The sequence below is a fragment of the Pseudophryne corroboree genome, chromosome 9, assembly GCF_028390025.1.
Source record: "Pseudophryne corroboree isolate aPseCor3 chromosome 9, aPseCor3.hap2, whole genome shotgun sequence".
In the NCBI taxonomy this organism is placed as follows: Eukaryota; Metazoa; Chordata; class Amphibia; order Anura; family Myobatrachidae; genus Pseudophryne; species Pseudophryne corroboree.
Window position 1 is genome coordinate 250,109,447 of NC_086452.1, and position 14,688 is coordinate 250,124,134.

At 45.1% G+C, this 14,688-nt stretch overlaps 1 protein-coding gene across 4 annotated transcripts in view; it reads right to left on the reverse strand.

The window, feature by feature from the left end:
- Positions 1–14,688, reverse strand: part of LOC134957945 (beta-1,3-galactosyltransferase 2-like) — a 492,768-nt gene that overhangs the window by 409,295 nt on the left and 68,785 nt on the right. For 3 of the 4 annotated variants that reach the window (XR_010186808.1, XR_010186809.1, XM_063940198.1), the window contains exon 2: positions 5,420–5,589. The gene's annotated coding sequence lies outside the window, so the exon portion shown is untranslated. Of the gene's footprint in view, positions 1–2,705; positions 2,801–5,419; positions 5,590–14,688 lie in introns of those variants that run through there. The other variant, XM_063940199.1, reaches the window with a different exon arrangement.

Consider the following 14,688-nt stretch of genomic DNA (forward strand, 5'->3'; position numbering starts at 1 on the left):
AAGTTACAGTTAAGCCCTGGTTCTCAGAATGTTAAGGCAGATGCCTTGTCACGCTCCATGAGTTCCATGGAGGAATCTTCTGAACAATAATCTCATCCAGTTCTCGATCCTGTAGTGTTTGCTTCCACAGAAGTGTCTCCTGTTCCACCTCCTGGCAAGATGTTTGTTTCTCCTGAGCTCCGCCCGAATCTGCCCATTTTGGTCCACTCATGGGGTCGCCTTCTGCTCCAAAGCTCGCACAAATATTCCTACGTGAAATCTTCAGGTTACATGGACTCCCAACAGAAATTAAATCTGACCATGGTGTTTAATTTGTGGCAAAATTTTGGAAGACCTTATGCTCTGCATTACAAGTTAAACTCAAATTCTCTACAGCATATCACCCTCAAACGAATGGCCAGACCGAAAGGCTAAACCAAGAGCTTGAAACCTTTTTGAGACTTTATATTTCCTCATCACAGGACGACTGGGTAGATTTATTGCCTTGGCAGAGTTTGCTCATAACTTCCGCTACCATACAGCCACCAATACTACTCCTTTCTTTGCAGTTTACGGTCAACATCCCGGAGTTCCATATTTCCAAGATCTTCCAGTTGTCGATATGCCTGCAGCCACTTCAGCTCTTCAGCAGTTTTCTCAGGTTTGGGCAAAGATTCATCTTTCTCTCAAGAAAGCATCTCGACAGTACAAGGTCTTTGCTGATTGGAAAAGACGAGCAGTTCCCAGTCTAAAGACAGGTGATAAAGTCTGGTTATCTACTCGTAATCTCTGCCTTAGAGTTCCCTCCATGAAGTTTGCTCCGCGGTTTATTGGTCCGTTTCCAGTTGAATGAGTGGTTAATCAGTAGTTTATAAACTTAAATTGCCTCCTTATTTGAAAATCCCAAACTCATTTCATATTTCTCTCCTTAGACCCTTGTTTCTTAACCGTTTTCAGAAAGCTCTTCCAGCAGCTCCAAGAATCCAAACTCATCGGGATGTTGAGTATGAGGTTGAGAGGATCCTGGACTCACGTTGTCGGTATGGTCATCTACAGTACCTGATTGACTGGTCCGGGTATGGTCCTGAGGAGAGGAGTTGGGTTAAGGCCACTGATGTACATGCTCCACGGTTAGTTCAAACTTTTAATAGACTGTTTCCTTCCAAGCCTCGTGGGCGTTCGGTGCCCACCCATAAAAGGGGGGGTACTGTCAGGAATCAGCATTCAGTGATGTCTCACTTACCGGCGCGCTGGTGTGCAGGCCTCAGGAGGTCACGGCCCCAGTTTGCGGCTGTATTAACATCCTGTCTGCGGACCACAGTACCCACTATTGTGGTGGACCCCTGAAGTCCATTCTGTGGGTGCCCTCCTTGTACCGATCATCTGTACAGCATGGGCGCCGCCATGACACTTGCGGTCAGCTGACTGGAGAGCACCCAATCCTGCACTGTGTTTGCTCAAATGATCCAAGTATCCAAGTACCCCATCCGTGTCACCCCTGTCTGTCTACCCCTCCCCTTAGAATGTAAGCTCTCACGAGTAGGGCCCTCTTCCCTCATGGGCTTATCCTTTTCTTACTTTAATAATCCTCAACTGCCCAAATCACGTAGTTTTTTGGCCACCTGGAACTTATCTCTGTCATTTACTGGTGTAGTTATGCTTAGTTACCCTGTACTTGTCCTATATTGTCTTCAACTGTAAGTCACTGTTTTCCTGTTTTGATTATGTGCATATGTACTCTGTAATTGGGTGCTGCGGTACCCTTGTGGCGCCATATAAAGGATAATAATAATAATAATAATGACTGCCGACCAGGGGGTATAAGTCCAGAGCATCGGCTCAGTCTCATCACCTTGGACAACACGTCACATTGCTGCATAGCGTCTCCTGGTTCCAGTTTCCAATCTCCAGTTTCCAGTTCCAAACTCCAGTCTTCAATCTCCTCTTTCCAGCAATTTCCTATTTCTGGCATCTTCAGTGATCTCTCGGCTCCAGTATCCTTGTGGAACTACATGTCCCAGCTATTACTTCAGCTTCAACTCCGGCCACAGTCAGCTTCCACCTTTTGCAGTAAGAGACTTTATTCAGGTGCTATTCATTATCCTCACCTGTGTATGGTTAACTTGCATTCAGCATTGTGCTATGCCACTGTGCTATGCCACTTAATACAACCACTCCATATATGTTTCAAGTTGTCTCCTGCTTAACCTTGCTTGGTTGTGGACTTTGCATAACAAACTGACTGTGTGACGTATCGTTGCTGGTTTCCAAACCAACTGTGGGAGTGATCACCATCTGATTGCTATACTAGTTTCCAGACTAGTTAATTGCCTGTATTTCATTGCCTAATTACTGCACTGGTTTCCAGACCAGCTAAATACCTGTGACTGTTTATTCATCGTTGTCAGCATTTCTTGTACCATCCATCTCAAGTTATCATCTGCTTTAATTACTGTTTATACTCGTGAGCATTTAATAAACATCATTGTGCACATGCGCAAGAATCTCTTACAGTCTCCTCGGTTTCTCCATCGCCCCACCACTGACCTACTAGTGCCCCCTCCGGGGACAGACATAACCACAGATCTGACAACTGCAGCACAACATCAGTTGTGTATCTACTAGAATGCACGTGTGCCAAAAAATATGTAGGGAAGACCAAGAGGCCATTAAAACTGAGGATCCAGGAGCATGTTCGAAATATCAAGAACAAAATAGACACTCACCTTATATATAGACAGTTCAATCTTGAACATAACTCCAATCCAGAAGAGATGTCCTCCTTGTCACTCCTGTCACATACCCCTTCTTCTTCCTCTCACGCTTCTATATTGTACTTTTATTTGTCACTGTGCACAATAAGATGTAATGACTAGAATGATACCGGGCTGATCCTTGAGTTATGTGCCGCAATTTACAGTCATACCACACTGGTCTCATGCCCCATTCTGTTCGATCTTGGAAGCTAATCAGTACCAGGCGGGGGACCACCCGAGAAGATTAAATACTGTACCAATAAGGCCTAAGCACAACTGTGGCAAAATGGTATCCACAGACACATATATATATATATATATATATATATATATCACTTCAACCATCACTACACATGTATATACATCACTCTAATTTCCACATTATTATGACCTTAGCATTTTGGCAATTATTATGACCTCAGCACCCCTATTTTCACATAATACTTCACAGAATAATTGATTCAATTGAATGCTCTGTATTCTTATTCTCTCACTGTAATTTCTCACAGTCCTGTCACCAGTTAATCATAGCTATATCTATATACCAATACTGGAATTTGATGTCACTACTCCTCATATACTACTTTATACACATAATGCTTACAGTAGCTGAATGCTCTGTAATATTATTCTCCCACTGTAATTCCTCACAGTCTTGCCACCAGTTCATATATAATATTATTTCAAACTATGTTTTAATATAAGACAGCCATATCTACATATATCAATACTGGAATATGATGTCACTGTTCCTTTCGTATTTTTATTTTCATTTTTATTCATATTTATATTTTTACTTTTATTTTTATTTATTCTGTACATTTATTATTTTTATTTACATCATTATTAGTATTATCTTTATTTTAATATTCACTCTTTTTTATTATTATTATTATTATTCTCAGTTTATCATTTCTCATCTGCATTATTTATTTTTTATTGCCTAGCGCTGCGTTAAACATCAGAGACCTACAGATAAATCCACGGTTATCTTGGCTTCTTTGCTGCACCTAGGCACACCATGGTTTATTTACATAAACCCTTCATCTGTTGTTCTCAGCTGCAATACAATACAGAGAACAATACAGCAGGGGATTAAGTCATTACAGCAGGGGATTAAGTCCGACTGCCCAGTCTCAGTTAATCCTATTAAAGGTCAAGATAAACATGGACCCATCTGTATACTAAAAATATTTCCCCTTTTCCACATCTGTTTTCATGAGCGGATCCTGCACTCAGAAATGGTATATATGAGGTGTGCAACTTGGGTCTTCATAAACATGGCCGCCGCCACTAGTGATTGATGTGGGTGTTCTTCCTGTTACAAGATTAACCCGACTTTGTGACGGGGCAGCGCGCCGTACCGAAAGTGGGGCAGAAATACTGAGCCGCGCGGCCAGAAGTAGGGCAGACTGCAGTGTGTATGGAAGCCGTGCCACCTGTTCTACCGGAAGTGGGGCGGTCGCGCATGTGCAGTGTACCGCTAAGGACACAGGAAGTGTGGCGGAAGTGCCACTAGTTAATTAACTGGATTTTCTTTTGTTGTATTCCATGTTCCTACTGCTCATTTTTGAATTAATTATAAAGCATCGCCTTTCTACTATATATTGAAACAGCTCCAATGGATTTCTAGTTAAAAAATAATTGTTTTTTAGTATATTACTTTATGACAGGAAATTATGTCATAGCTTTTACCCTTAATAACACTAGGACATATTAGTCCTGCTTATTTGTCTTTCACCCCTTAATGAAGTCAGACAGACGAAACGCGTTTGATGTACATCACTGACTCTCCACGTTAAGATAAGCTAGATCTCTCATACAAAATTTTGTGTTTTAGCTTCTTAAAAATCTTTTTATTTATTTTTAATGATTTTTTAACATGTGTTTTCTGGTACAATTTTTAAGTGAATCCCTATATGTATTTTTTCGAATAAACTTTGTTTAACTTTTTTTAAAAAAAAGTCATTATCCCTCTCACTTTATTATACCTGAGATCAATCTTATTTGTTTTCTTTTAAATACATATATATATATTTTTACTCAAACACTGTTGGTCGCTGATACCCCTATTCCCCCACACTCATCTGCATTTAAACAGCACTTTATCCATGCTGAATACCTAGGAGCTAGCTGACACCCTATAGTAATAAGGGAATGTTTGTAGTTGTCAATAGTGACCATTTATATTTTTATATTGTTTTCTCACACTCGCATGTGGCGCTATACTTTTATTGTTCATTTATATAGATATATATATATACACATACTATGCTATATATATATATATATATATATATATATATATATATATAGCATAGTATTGTATATATATATATATATATATATATATACTGTGTGTATATATATATATATATATATATATATATATATATTGTGTGTATATATATATATATATATATATATTTAGTTCAGTTTGGCACTCAGGATGAAATGGTAGGATGTAGGGTGCCCTCCTTCAATCCATACAGTGTACAGCCATTCTAATTGGTACTTAAGACCCTCATTTGAAAGTAAAAGGCGGCACTTCTTGCTGTGTAAATCAGCATCATGTATTGATCATAATATTATCAACTGTCAGTATTTCAAGGTCATTCAGGAACTTTTCATCATGACATACAGTATAGATGTGCAATAAACAGTTTACAGTGTCAGTGTATTACCTTATAAAGAAGAGGCGCCCCTTGGAATCGTGGCCAGAACCCGCTGGACTCTGCTGGTGGCTGGGGCTGGACTTCCAGGAAGCCGTTTACAGCCAGCCCAGGAGAATGACGTGTGCCTGGTATTAGGCAACCAAGGAAGCCCTGCTGTCCAGTGCCCCTAGAAAGATGTGCTGTGTATAAAAAACATGCATAGCTGTAAGACTTGTGTATGCGCATAAAATGTGCAATTCAGAATGATTATAAACAGCAATGGATCATCTCTGTATAAGTATTACATAGTAAAATCTAAATATTTATACTATGCATCTCCTAACAGAATCATAATGAAGTGCATACATACAGTAAAAGATCATTTGTAAAGATCTTGCATTTAGGTCTATTGCTTGGCCAGGTCAGCCATCATTTTTGGAATGGTTTCAGGTCAGTTCTAATACCAACTTTTAGTAAATATTTTTTTCTATTGTTGTCTATAATATTATCTTTGTTGGCCTGATGTTCGATCTTGGTTGATAGTCAGGTTTTTGGTATGTGTTTTTTTACTTCAGTAAATTTCTGATTTGCAAAATCAATGGGAAATCAATAGACCATACAATATCGACCTTTAGTAAATATACCCTTCAGCCTTATGTATCATGATAGAGAAGATTTATAAAAGAAACATTAAGGAAAATTCAAAACAAAGGAAGTTGGATTTTATAACTCATTATTAAAAAGAATTGAATGCTCATTCAAATGGATGAGTTCTATCAAAAAGAGGTCTAACTTTATTTAAGAAAGCTAAAAATGTTTAAATAAAATTAGGCCCAAGTTGTTCTCAATAAAACAATTTAAAAATTCTAGACACTTAAGTGGTTATCATGTAAAGCGGAGGGATTCCATAGATGGGGAAGAAGTAGATGTATGACGTTTTTGGGCACCACATTATAAAAAAGATATCTGTGAACTCGAAAGGATTCAAAGGCGTGCTACTAAATTGATTAAAGGGCTAGAGGGACTGGAGTATGAGGAAAGGCTCACTAGGTTCAAACTGTATACACTAGAAAAGAGGCGTCTAAGAGGAGACATTATCAATATCTTCAAATATATAAAGGGAAATTACAAAGAGTTATCAGAGGAATTGTTTATTAAAAGAACTTTGTATAAGAAGCGAGGTCACTCGCTGAGGCTAGAGGAGAGAAAATCCCATACTCAACGTAGGAAAGGGTTCTTCACTGTTAGGGCAATAAGGATCTGGAATTCCCTGCCAGTGAAGGTGGTAATGGCAGACTCTATATCTGCATTTAAAAACGGATTGGATACATTTCTGACTGAAAATGATATCCAAGGTTATAGTATTTAAAATATGGACATTTTTTATCTGGGAGGAACATGATTTACAGTTGGTAACTAAACATAAAACATTACTTCAATTAGGACATTACAATGAACTTGGTTTAAGACAGATTATAGGTTGAACCCGGTGGGCATTTTGCCTTTTTTCAACCTCATTAACTACAGTATGTTACTATGTTACTATGACATGTAAACAATCTGTTTTGAAAGTACTGTGATCACATAAAATTTTACCAAGCAATAATATCCCATTGAAGGCTTCACAAAATGTCATTCTACATTTGTGGCATACTGTATTCAGTGTGGCTGTGGCCAATGATTTGTTGGCCGCACAACAAGAGCAGTAAACATACAATTTGTTGAACACTGGGGAATATCATAAAAGGCCTAAAAACTAACACTCTGTCAAAGCAAATTTGTAAGTTCCAAAAAAGGTGCTTCAGATAAGGTTAGGACAACTATGTCACAGTCCAGCCGGAGAATGTCAGGGGGTCTGGGACTTACACGTCCATGTGCTCTTGCAGGGTCCATCTGGCAGAGGTGTGGGCTGCTGGCAGCAGGCGAGGTCTGCGGTCAGGTCTGCGGGGGTCCGTGGAGCTCACTTCTTGGTCTCAGGGGAGAGGCAGGCTATGTGCTGATCGGAGGCGCCAGGTGACAGGCACCGCCATCTTGTATTTTGGTTATGTGCCTGCAGCAGCTAATCCGGTACCAGGAAGGGTCTGCTGGCCCTAGCAGCCAATGGGATAGTGGCTGCAGGTATAAATGTAGAAACTGGGATGCCAGAGATTACCAGTGCAACATCTCATACAGCTAAGCTGTGTCACTAGTTTTCTGTGCTCTGCAGCAGCTCCTGTGCAGTTTCCAGTGATCTGTATCAGTGTCTAACAGTGAGCCAAAGGCCAGATCTTTTGCCACAGTTCACCTCCATAGCTGACAGTCTGTATCTACCAGCATGGGTACCCACAGCCTAACCTGCCACATTACTAGGTCACCACAGTAAACCGATCCACCAGGGTTCCCTACCGGCGTCGGATCATGGTCAAATAGGCACCAGTTGATCAGGGAAGCGGTTACAATACAATTAGTTGGGATCCTGGAGGTCACAATGCCAACACCAGGATCCTGACTAGCGGTGAAATGCTGCCGCCGGAATACTGGCGCCATAGCCTATTCTAACTCTGTGGGTGTCCACGACACCCATAAAGGGAGAATAGAACCACGTAGCGAGTGCAGCGAGTCCGCCAGGGGCTTTCTAGCGCTTGCCCCGCTGCCGGCATTATGGCAGACGGGATGCCGCTGTCGGGATCATGACAGCCGGAATCCGTCCACTGGCATTTCATACTGATCCCCTTATACAGGCCAGAACGTCTCTTCGTAGCCTCTTATTCTAGCGAGTACCAGTGTTCTCTATATGGACACTAGGGCCAGCTCCAGGCATGTTCCAATAGAGCGGCCGAACAGGGCGCCGCACTTTATGGGCGCCGCTAGCTCTGGCCGCCATATTGGAGCCTGGAGCCGTCCCAGCACTGCAGAGTCCATCTGTCTCAAAGCCCGGCCCCTGTGTACACCCCCTCCCACGCCCCGCTAACCGGCGCCGGCCCGGCCCGTGAGCCAACCAGAGCTCGCTGTCCAGCAGCTGAGGCTGATTGGCTGCTGGACCGCGAGCTTTGATTGGCTTGCGGACCGGCGCCTAGTTGAAGCTTTACACCGCTGCGGCTGCCACAAATTGAGGGCTAGGAGAGGCGCACGCTGCGCTCTCCTCCCCACCCTCAGCTAAAGAGCAGCAGCAGACAGACTCGTCGTCACTCAGCAGCAGAAGCGTGGTGAGCAGCACGGGGGCAGGGGTGGGGGTGGGGGGCGATATCTGGCACTGGGGGCATGGGACATGTGTATCTGGCATTGGGGGGCAAGTGTATCTGGCATCAGGGGCATATCTGTATCTGGCACTGTGGGGACATATCTGGCACTGTGTGGGCATTTATGTATCTGGCACTGTGGGGGCATTTATATATCTGACACTGGGGCATATATGTATCTGGCACTGTGGGGGCATTTATGTATCTGACACTGGGGGAATTTATGTATCTGGCACTATGGAGCCATATCTGCACTGTGGGGGCATTTATGTATCTGGAGCTGTGGGGGAATTTATGTATCTGGCACTGTGGGGGCATATCGGCACTGGGGGCATTTATGTATCTGGCACTGTGGGGGCATTTATGTATCTGGCACTGTGGGGGTATTTATATATCTGACACCATGGGGGCATTTATGTATCTGACACTGTGGGGCATATATGTATCTGGCACTGTGGGGACATTTATGTATCTGACACTGGGGGCATTTATGTATCTGGCACTATGAAGACATATCTGCACTGTGGGGGCATTTATGTATCTGGAACTATGGAGGCATATCTGCACTGTGGGGGCATATCGGCACTGTGGGGGCATTTATGTATCTGCACTGTGGGGGCATATCTGCCCTGTGGAGGCATTTATGTATCTGGCACTGTGGGGGCATTTATGTATCTGGAACTGTGGGGACATATCTGGCACTGTGTGGCCATTTATGTATCTGGCACTGCTGGGGGGCATGTCACGTGGAGCTGGCACTGTTGGGGGGCATGTCACGTGGAGCTGGCACTGCTGGGGGGCATGTCACGTGGAGCTGGCACTGCTGGGGGGCATGTCACGTGTAGCGTCTGTGGCTAGGCAATGTGTCTCAGTGCTCTCTACCTGGCACAAAGTGTCTCAGTGCTGTGCCTGGCGCAAAGTGTCTAACGTGCTGTGCCTGGCGCAAAGTGTATAGGAGGTTCTACCTGGTGCAATGTGTATTAGCTGCCCTACTGTGTGGTGTAATGCGAATTGCCACTATTATGTGGCCACGCACCTTCCTTACGAAGCAACGCCCCTAAATTTTTGCAGCGCGCCTTCCGCGCGCACTGTCCATGCTTTGGCATGTAGGTAGAGGAACAACAAGCATTATAGTATGTACATCATTGTGCCCTCCTAACTTAAAAAATGTACCCTCCCTGTGATCAGCACCCTGCCCTAAAAAGTGAACACTATCATGTGTAGCTGGCACTGCTGGGGGGCATAATGTGTGTAGCTGGCACTGCTTCGGGGCATGTCATGTGTAGCTGGCACTGCTGGGGGGCATGTCATGTGTAGCTGGCACTGCTGCGGGGCATGTTGTGTGTAGCTGGCACTGCTGCGGGGCATGTCATGTGTAGCTGGCACTGCTGCGGGGCATGTCATGTCTATCTGGTACTGCTGGGGGGCATATCATGTCTATCTGGCATGCTGAAGGGCATATCATGTGTATCTGGCACTGCACATTATGTGTGTCTGGCACTATACTGGAGACATTATGTGTATCTGGCACTAAACTGGAGACATTATGTGTATCTGGCACTATACTGGAGACATTGTGTGTAAGGAACACTACTGTGGCTGTTATGTGTAAGGCTGCTAATTATGTGCGTAGAGGGAGTGTGAAAATATATTTATTTATAGTGTGATGATATGAAGTTACGAGGCCACGCCCACTTTTCCAGAGGCCATGCCCACGTTTCACAGGATGCCATGCCCACTTTTCCAGGAGCGTGCGCATGGGCGGGGGGGGGGGGGGGGGGGGGGGCTTTTACATTTTCTTGCTCAGGGTGCTGGTAGGCCTGGAGCCGGCCCTGATGGACACAATCTATTAATAAATCCATGACAAGAAACTTAATTCATCCTGCCCATCTTCTGTACAAAGAAACCATTCTCCCTAATTCTCCTGCACTCAACACGGAACCACAATCCACACCGAGCGTGACAAACAGTAGTTGAATAAGTTAAAAATAACTATTAGAGAATGTAACAAAGGTAATTGTTCTTTTCTTACACTCTGTGAAAATCTACCACCTAACCAGCAATAAGACAGGCCCATAGTTATAGGCGTGCGCACGGGGGGTGCCTGGTGTGCACAGGCACCTCCTAATGTCCAGCACCCCCCTCACACAGGCTAGCTGCAGTGATCGCCAAGCGAGACAATTACTGTCCCCCCTGCGGTGCCCAGTCAGGAATGCATTACAGCCTGGCAGTCTGCCATCCAGGTTAATCACCGGTGCCACGCCACTGCCTTTTAAACCCTGAGTACTGGATCCTCAATGTACTGCGCGATGTGACCCGATGACTGTGCATGGTGTGGCAGCATCGGAAGTTCATATTCTCATATTAGTAAATGGGGAAGGGGGGTGTTGTCGGGGTGTAAGCTGATTTCTTATACCTTTGCCAGAAAAAGATGCTTAGTGATGATTGTTCCAATTCAGTTCCTATCATGTAGTTCATTAGATTGGAAGAAATCCTAGCTGAAATCCAGGTTGAGGCCCAGGGGAATGCAAACTTTTTAAAAATCCATTTTGCCTCTTCCTTAGAGATGTGTGCTATATAGTCACCCTCTCCCCAGTGTTGGGCTTTTAAATACCCATAAAATTAAGATGCAAGTTATTTCCATCATATACTGTGACAAAATGATTAGAGACGCTATGTGTTTCTACCTTTTTCTTACTATTTCTAATATGTTCTGTGAGCCTAGGGGGTAATCCAGACTTCATCGCTCGCTAGCGTTTTTTGCAACGCGGTGATCAGGTCAGAACTGCGCATGCATATGCACCATAATGCGCAGGCGCGTCACACGGGTACAAAGCAGATCGCCACTCAGCGATGGGTTTGTGCAAAGAATCCATTCGCACGGGCAATCACAAGGTGATTGACAGGAAGAAGGCGTTTGTGGGTGTCAACTGACCGTTTTCTGGGAGTGTTTTGAAAAACGCAGGCGTTCCCAAGCGTTTGCAGGGCGGGTGTCTGACGTCAATTCCGGTCCCAGACAGGCTGAAGTGATCGCAGCGTCTGAGTAAGCCCTGGGCTACTCAGAAACTGCACAAGATCTTTTTGTACTGCTCGGCTGCACATGCGATCGCACACTTGCACAGCTAATATACATTTGCCGGTGGGTGGCGACTATGCTAACGCAGGACTGCAAAAAAAGGATTATTCTGAAATATGGAATTTTTTGAGTGAAAGTGAGAAAGTGAAACCTTTGTTTTCTGATGGCTCAACAATTTTAATACCTACTGTATATCGATTTACATAAATTCATAAGAAAGCTTACCCTAAAGAATTTCACACAAACTAGAACACAGCATAGACTACGAACCTTTAAGGTATAAGCATACCACTCTGAAACCTAATCAAAATTCTACTCAAGCTATTTAAGGGACCACATGTTGAGACCTTCCAAAGGATTTTTGAGGAAGAACTGGATGCATTTGCATACTTCCCAACTTTGCCATGCAGCAGGGAGTGACACTACCGCGCGCCGAAGGTGCGCGCCCAAAATTAAGGGGTGTGGCCTATCGGAAAGGGGGGGTAGCCTCGCGGCAAGTGCAGCGATCGCAAGCCACGCCCCCATTTTCGTCATTATGGGGGCATGAACAGCGCTCAGAGAGCTGCTGGCCATGCCCCCGTCCGTCTCTGCCAGGAATAGACGCTGTGCACATCCACACTGACATGTGGGGGGATGCCCAGCACAGGGCTAGTTCGCCCCGCATGTCAGGCCCGGCCCCACCGCACAAGTACAAAAGCATTGCACAGCGGCGATGCTTTTGTACTTGAAGAGTAACTCCCAGCCAGCACAGCTCCTGCATGCTTGCTGAGAGTTACTCGTCGTTGTGATGGTCGCAGCGGCTGCGTGTGACATCACGCAGCCGCTGCACCCCCCCCCCCCGGCACGGGCAAGCCACGCTTGCATTGGCTCGACCGCGCCCACAAACTGGCGGACAAACGCCGCCGTGCCACCCCTCCCACCCAGCGAATGCCTCTACCTTTCAATCAGCACTGCGGCACCGGCTCATGAGCACTTCTGACCTGATTGCTGCAATGAACGGCAGCGTGCGATCAGGTCAGAATGACCCCCTAGGTGCTCTTGTGGGCTGTTTTGGAAGTAATACATACTAGCACTGGACCAAAAAATGTTGGGACCAATTATGAGTTAATCATTAATGGGTCACTTTCAAACTCTACAGAGTTTCTTGGGAAAAGACTTTTGTTAGGTTTTTTATTTTCAGGAAGACTGCTGGCAACAGTCTCCCTGCTTCGTGGGACTAAGGGGAGAGAAGTTAGACCTACTTCCAGTGAGTTCAAAGGTTCTGCTTCTGGCTACAGGACAACATTAGCACCTAAGGGTTTGATCGCTAGGTACGCCTAGATGCGCGCTCCCAGAGCCGGCCGTCACCCCCCTTACAGAGCCAGAAGTCAGAAGACAGGTGAGTAGAAGAAGATCAGAAGACTTCAGTGATGGCTTTCTGAGGTACCGCAGAGCGATCGCACGCTGCGCGCCATTCTCCCACACACAGCAGCACTACAGGGTACTGGGCGCGTGGGAGGGCGCCCTGGGCAGCAGATAAACCTCTAAAATGGACTGGCAAGAGGGGACATTTTCCTCTCCACAAGGCTGCAGAGACGCTGGTCCTTCCTCACACTTCTGACTAAGTATCAGGGTGCAAAACAGGGGGGGGGGAGGGGAGCACAGGAATATTGGTGCAATATATATTTGTTATAAAAGCGCTGCAGGTCTGGGGCATTCTTTAGTGTTCCAGAACCGGTGATTAGGCGCTGGGTTGTGAGCTGGCAAAACTCCCTCTGTGTCTCTCTGACAGGCTTTGCTGTGGGTCTGTCCCCTATATGTCCGTGCGTCTGTGGGTGTTTGGGACACGTGTGTCGGCATGTCTGAGGCTGAGTGCTCTTCCCAGGAGGAGGCTGTATTAGGGACACAAACGGCTGTGGGAGTGACCCTGTCGGCACCGCCGACTCCTGATTGGGTAAATGTGTTTAATGCCTTGAATGCTAATGTGGCTCGTATTAATAAGAGATTAGATAAGTCTGATTCTCAGAACCAGGCATGGAAGAAATCTGTGGAGTATGTATTATTACAGGTACAGACCCCTTCGGGGTCACAAAAACGTCCGTTTGCCCAGTTGGCAGACACAGATACCGACACAGACACTGACTCCAGTGTCGACTTTAGTGATTCCAGATTGGATCCTAAATTAGCAAAGAGTATTCAGTACATGATTGTGGCCGTAAAAGACGTATTACATATTTCTGAGGACCCTGCTGTTCCTGATACAAGGGTTTGTATGTATAAAGAAAAGAAACCTGTGGTAACGTTTCCTCCCTCTCATGAGCTGAACACTCTTTTTTTTAAAAAGGTTTGGGAAAGCCCTGACAAAAAGTTTCAGATTCCCAAGAGGATTCAGGTGGCTATCCCGCTTGTCTAAAAAGGTGGCTCTCCCGTCTCCTGATACGGCAGCCCTTAAGGACCCTGCGGATCGCAAGCAGGAAAATCCATTAAAATCCATTTATGCCACCACGGGTACGCTGCTCAAACCAGCCATAGCGTCTGCGTGGGTGAGTAGTGCTATCGAAAAGTGGGCAGATAACTTGTCATCTGAGATAGATACCCTAGATAGGGATAGCGTCCTTTTGACACTGGGTCATATCAGGGACGCAGCGGCCTACCTAAAAGAAACGGCGAGAGATATTGGCCTTTTGAGATCAAAAGCCAATGCCATGGCAGTCTCAGCTAGGCGAGCATTGTGGATCCATCAATGGAATGCTGATGCTGACTCCAGGAAAAATATGGAATCTCTGCCATATAAGGGTGGTGTCTTGTTTGGTGAAGGTCTCGCTGATTTGGTATCTACAGCTACCGCGGGTAAGTCATCATTTTTGCCTTACGTTCCTTCACAACAAAAGAAAACACACCACTATCAGATGCAGTCCTTTCGGCCCAATAAATACAGGAAGGGTCGATGTTCTTCCTTCCTTGCAACTAGAGGAAGGGGAAGGGGTAAAAGATCACCGACCTCGGCAGTCTCCCAGGAGCAGAAG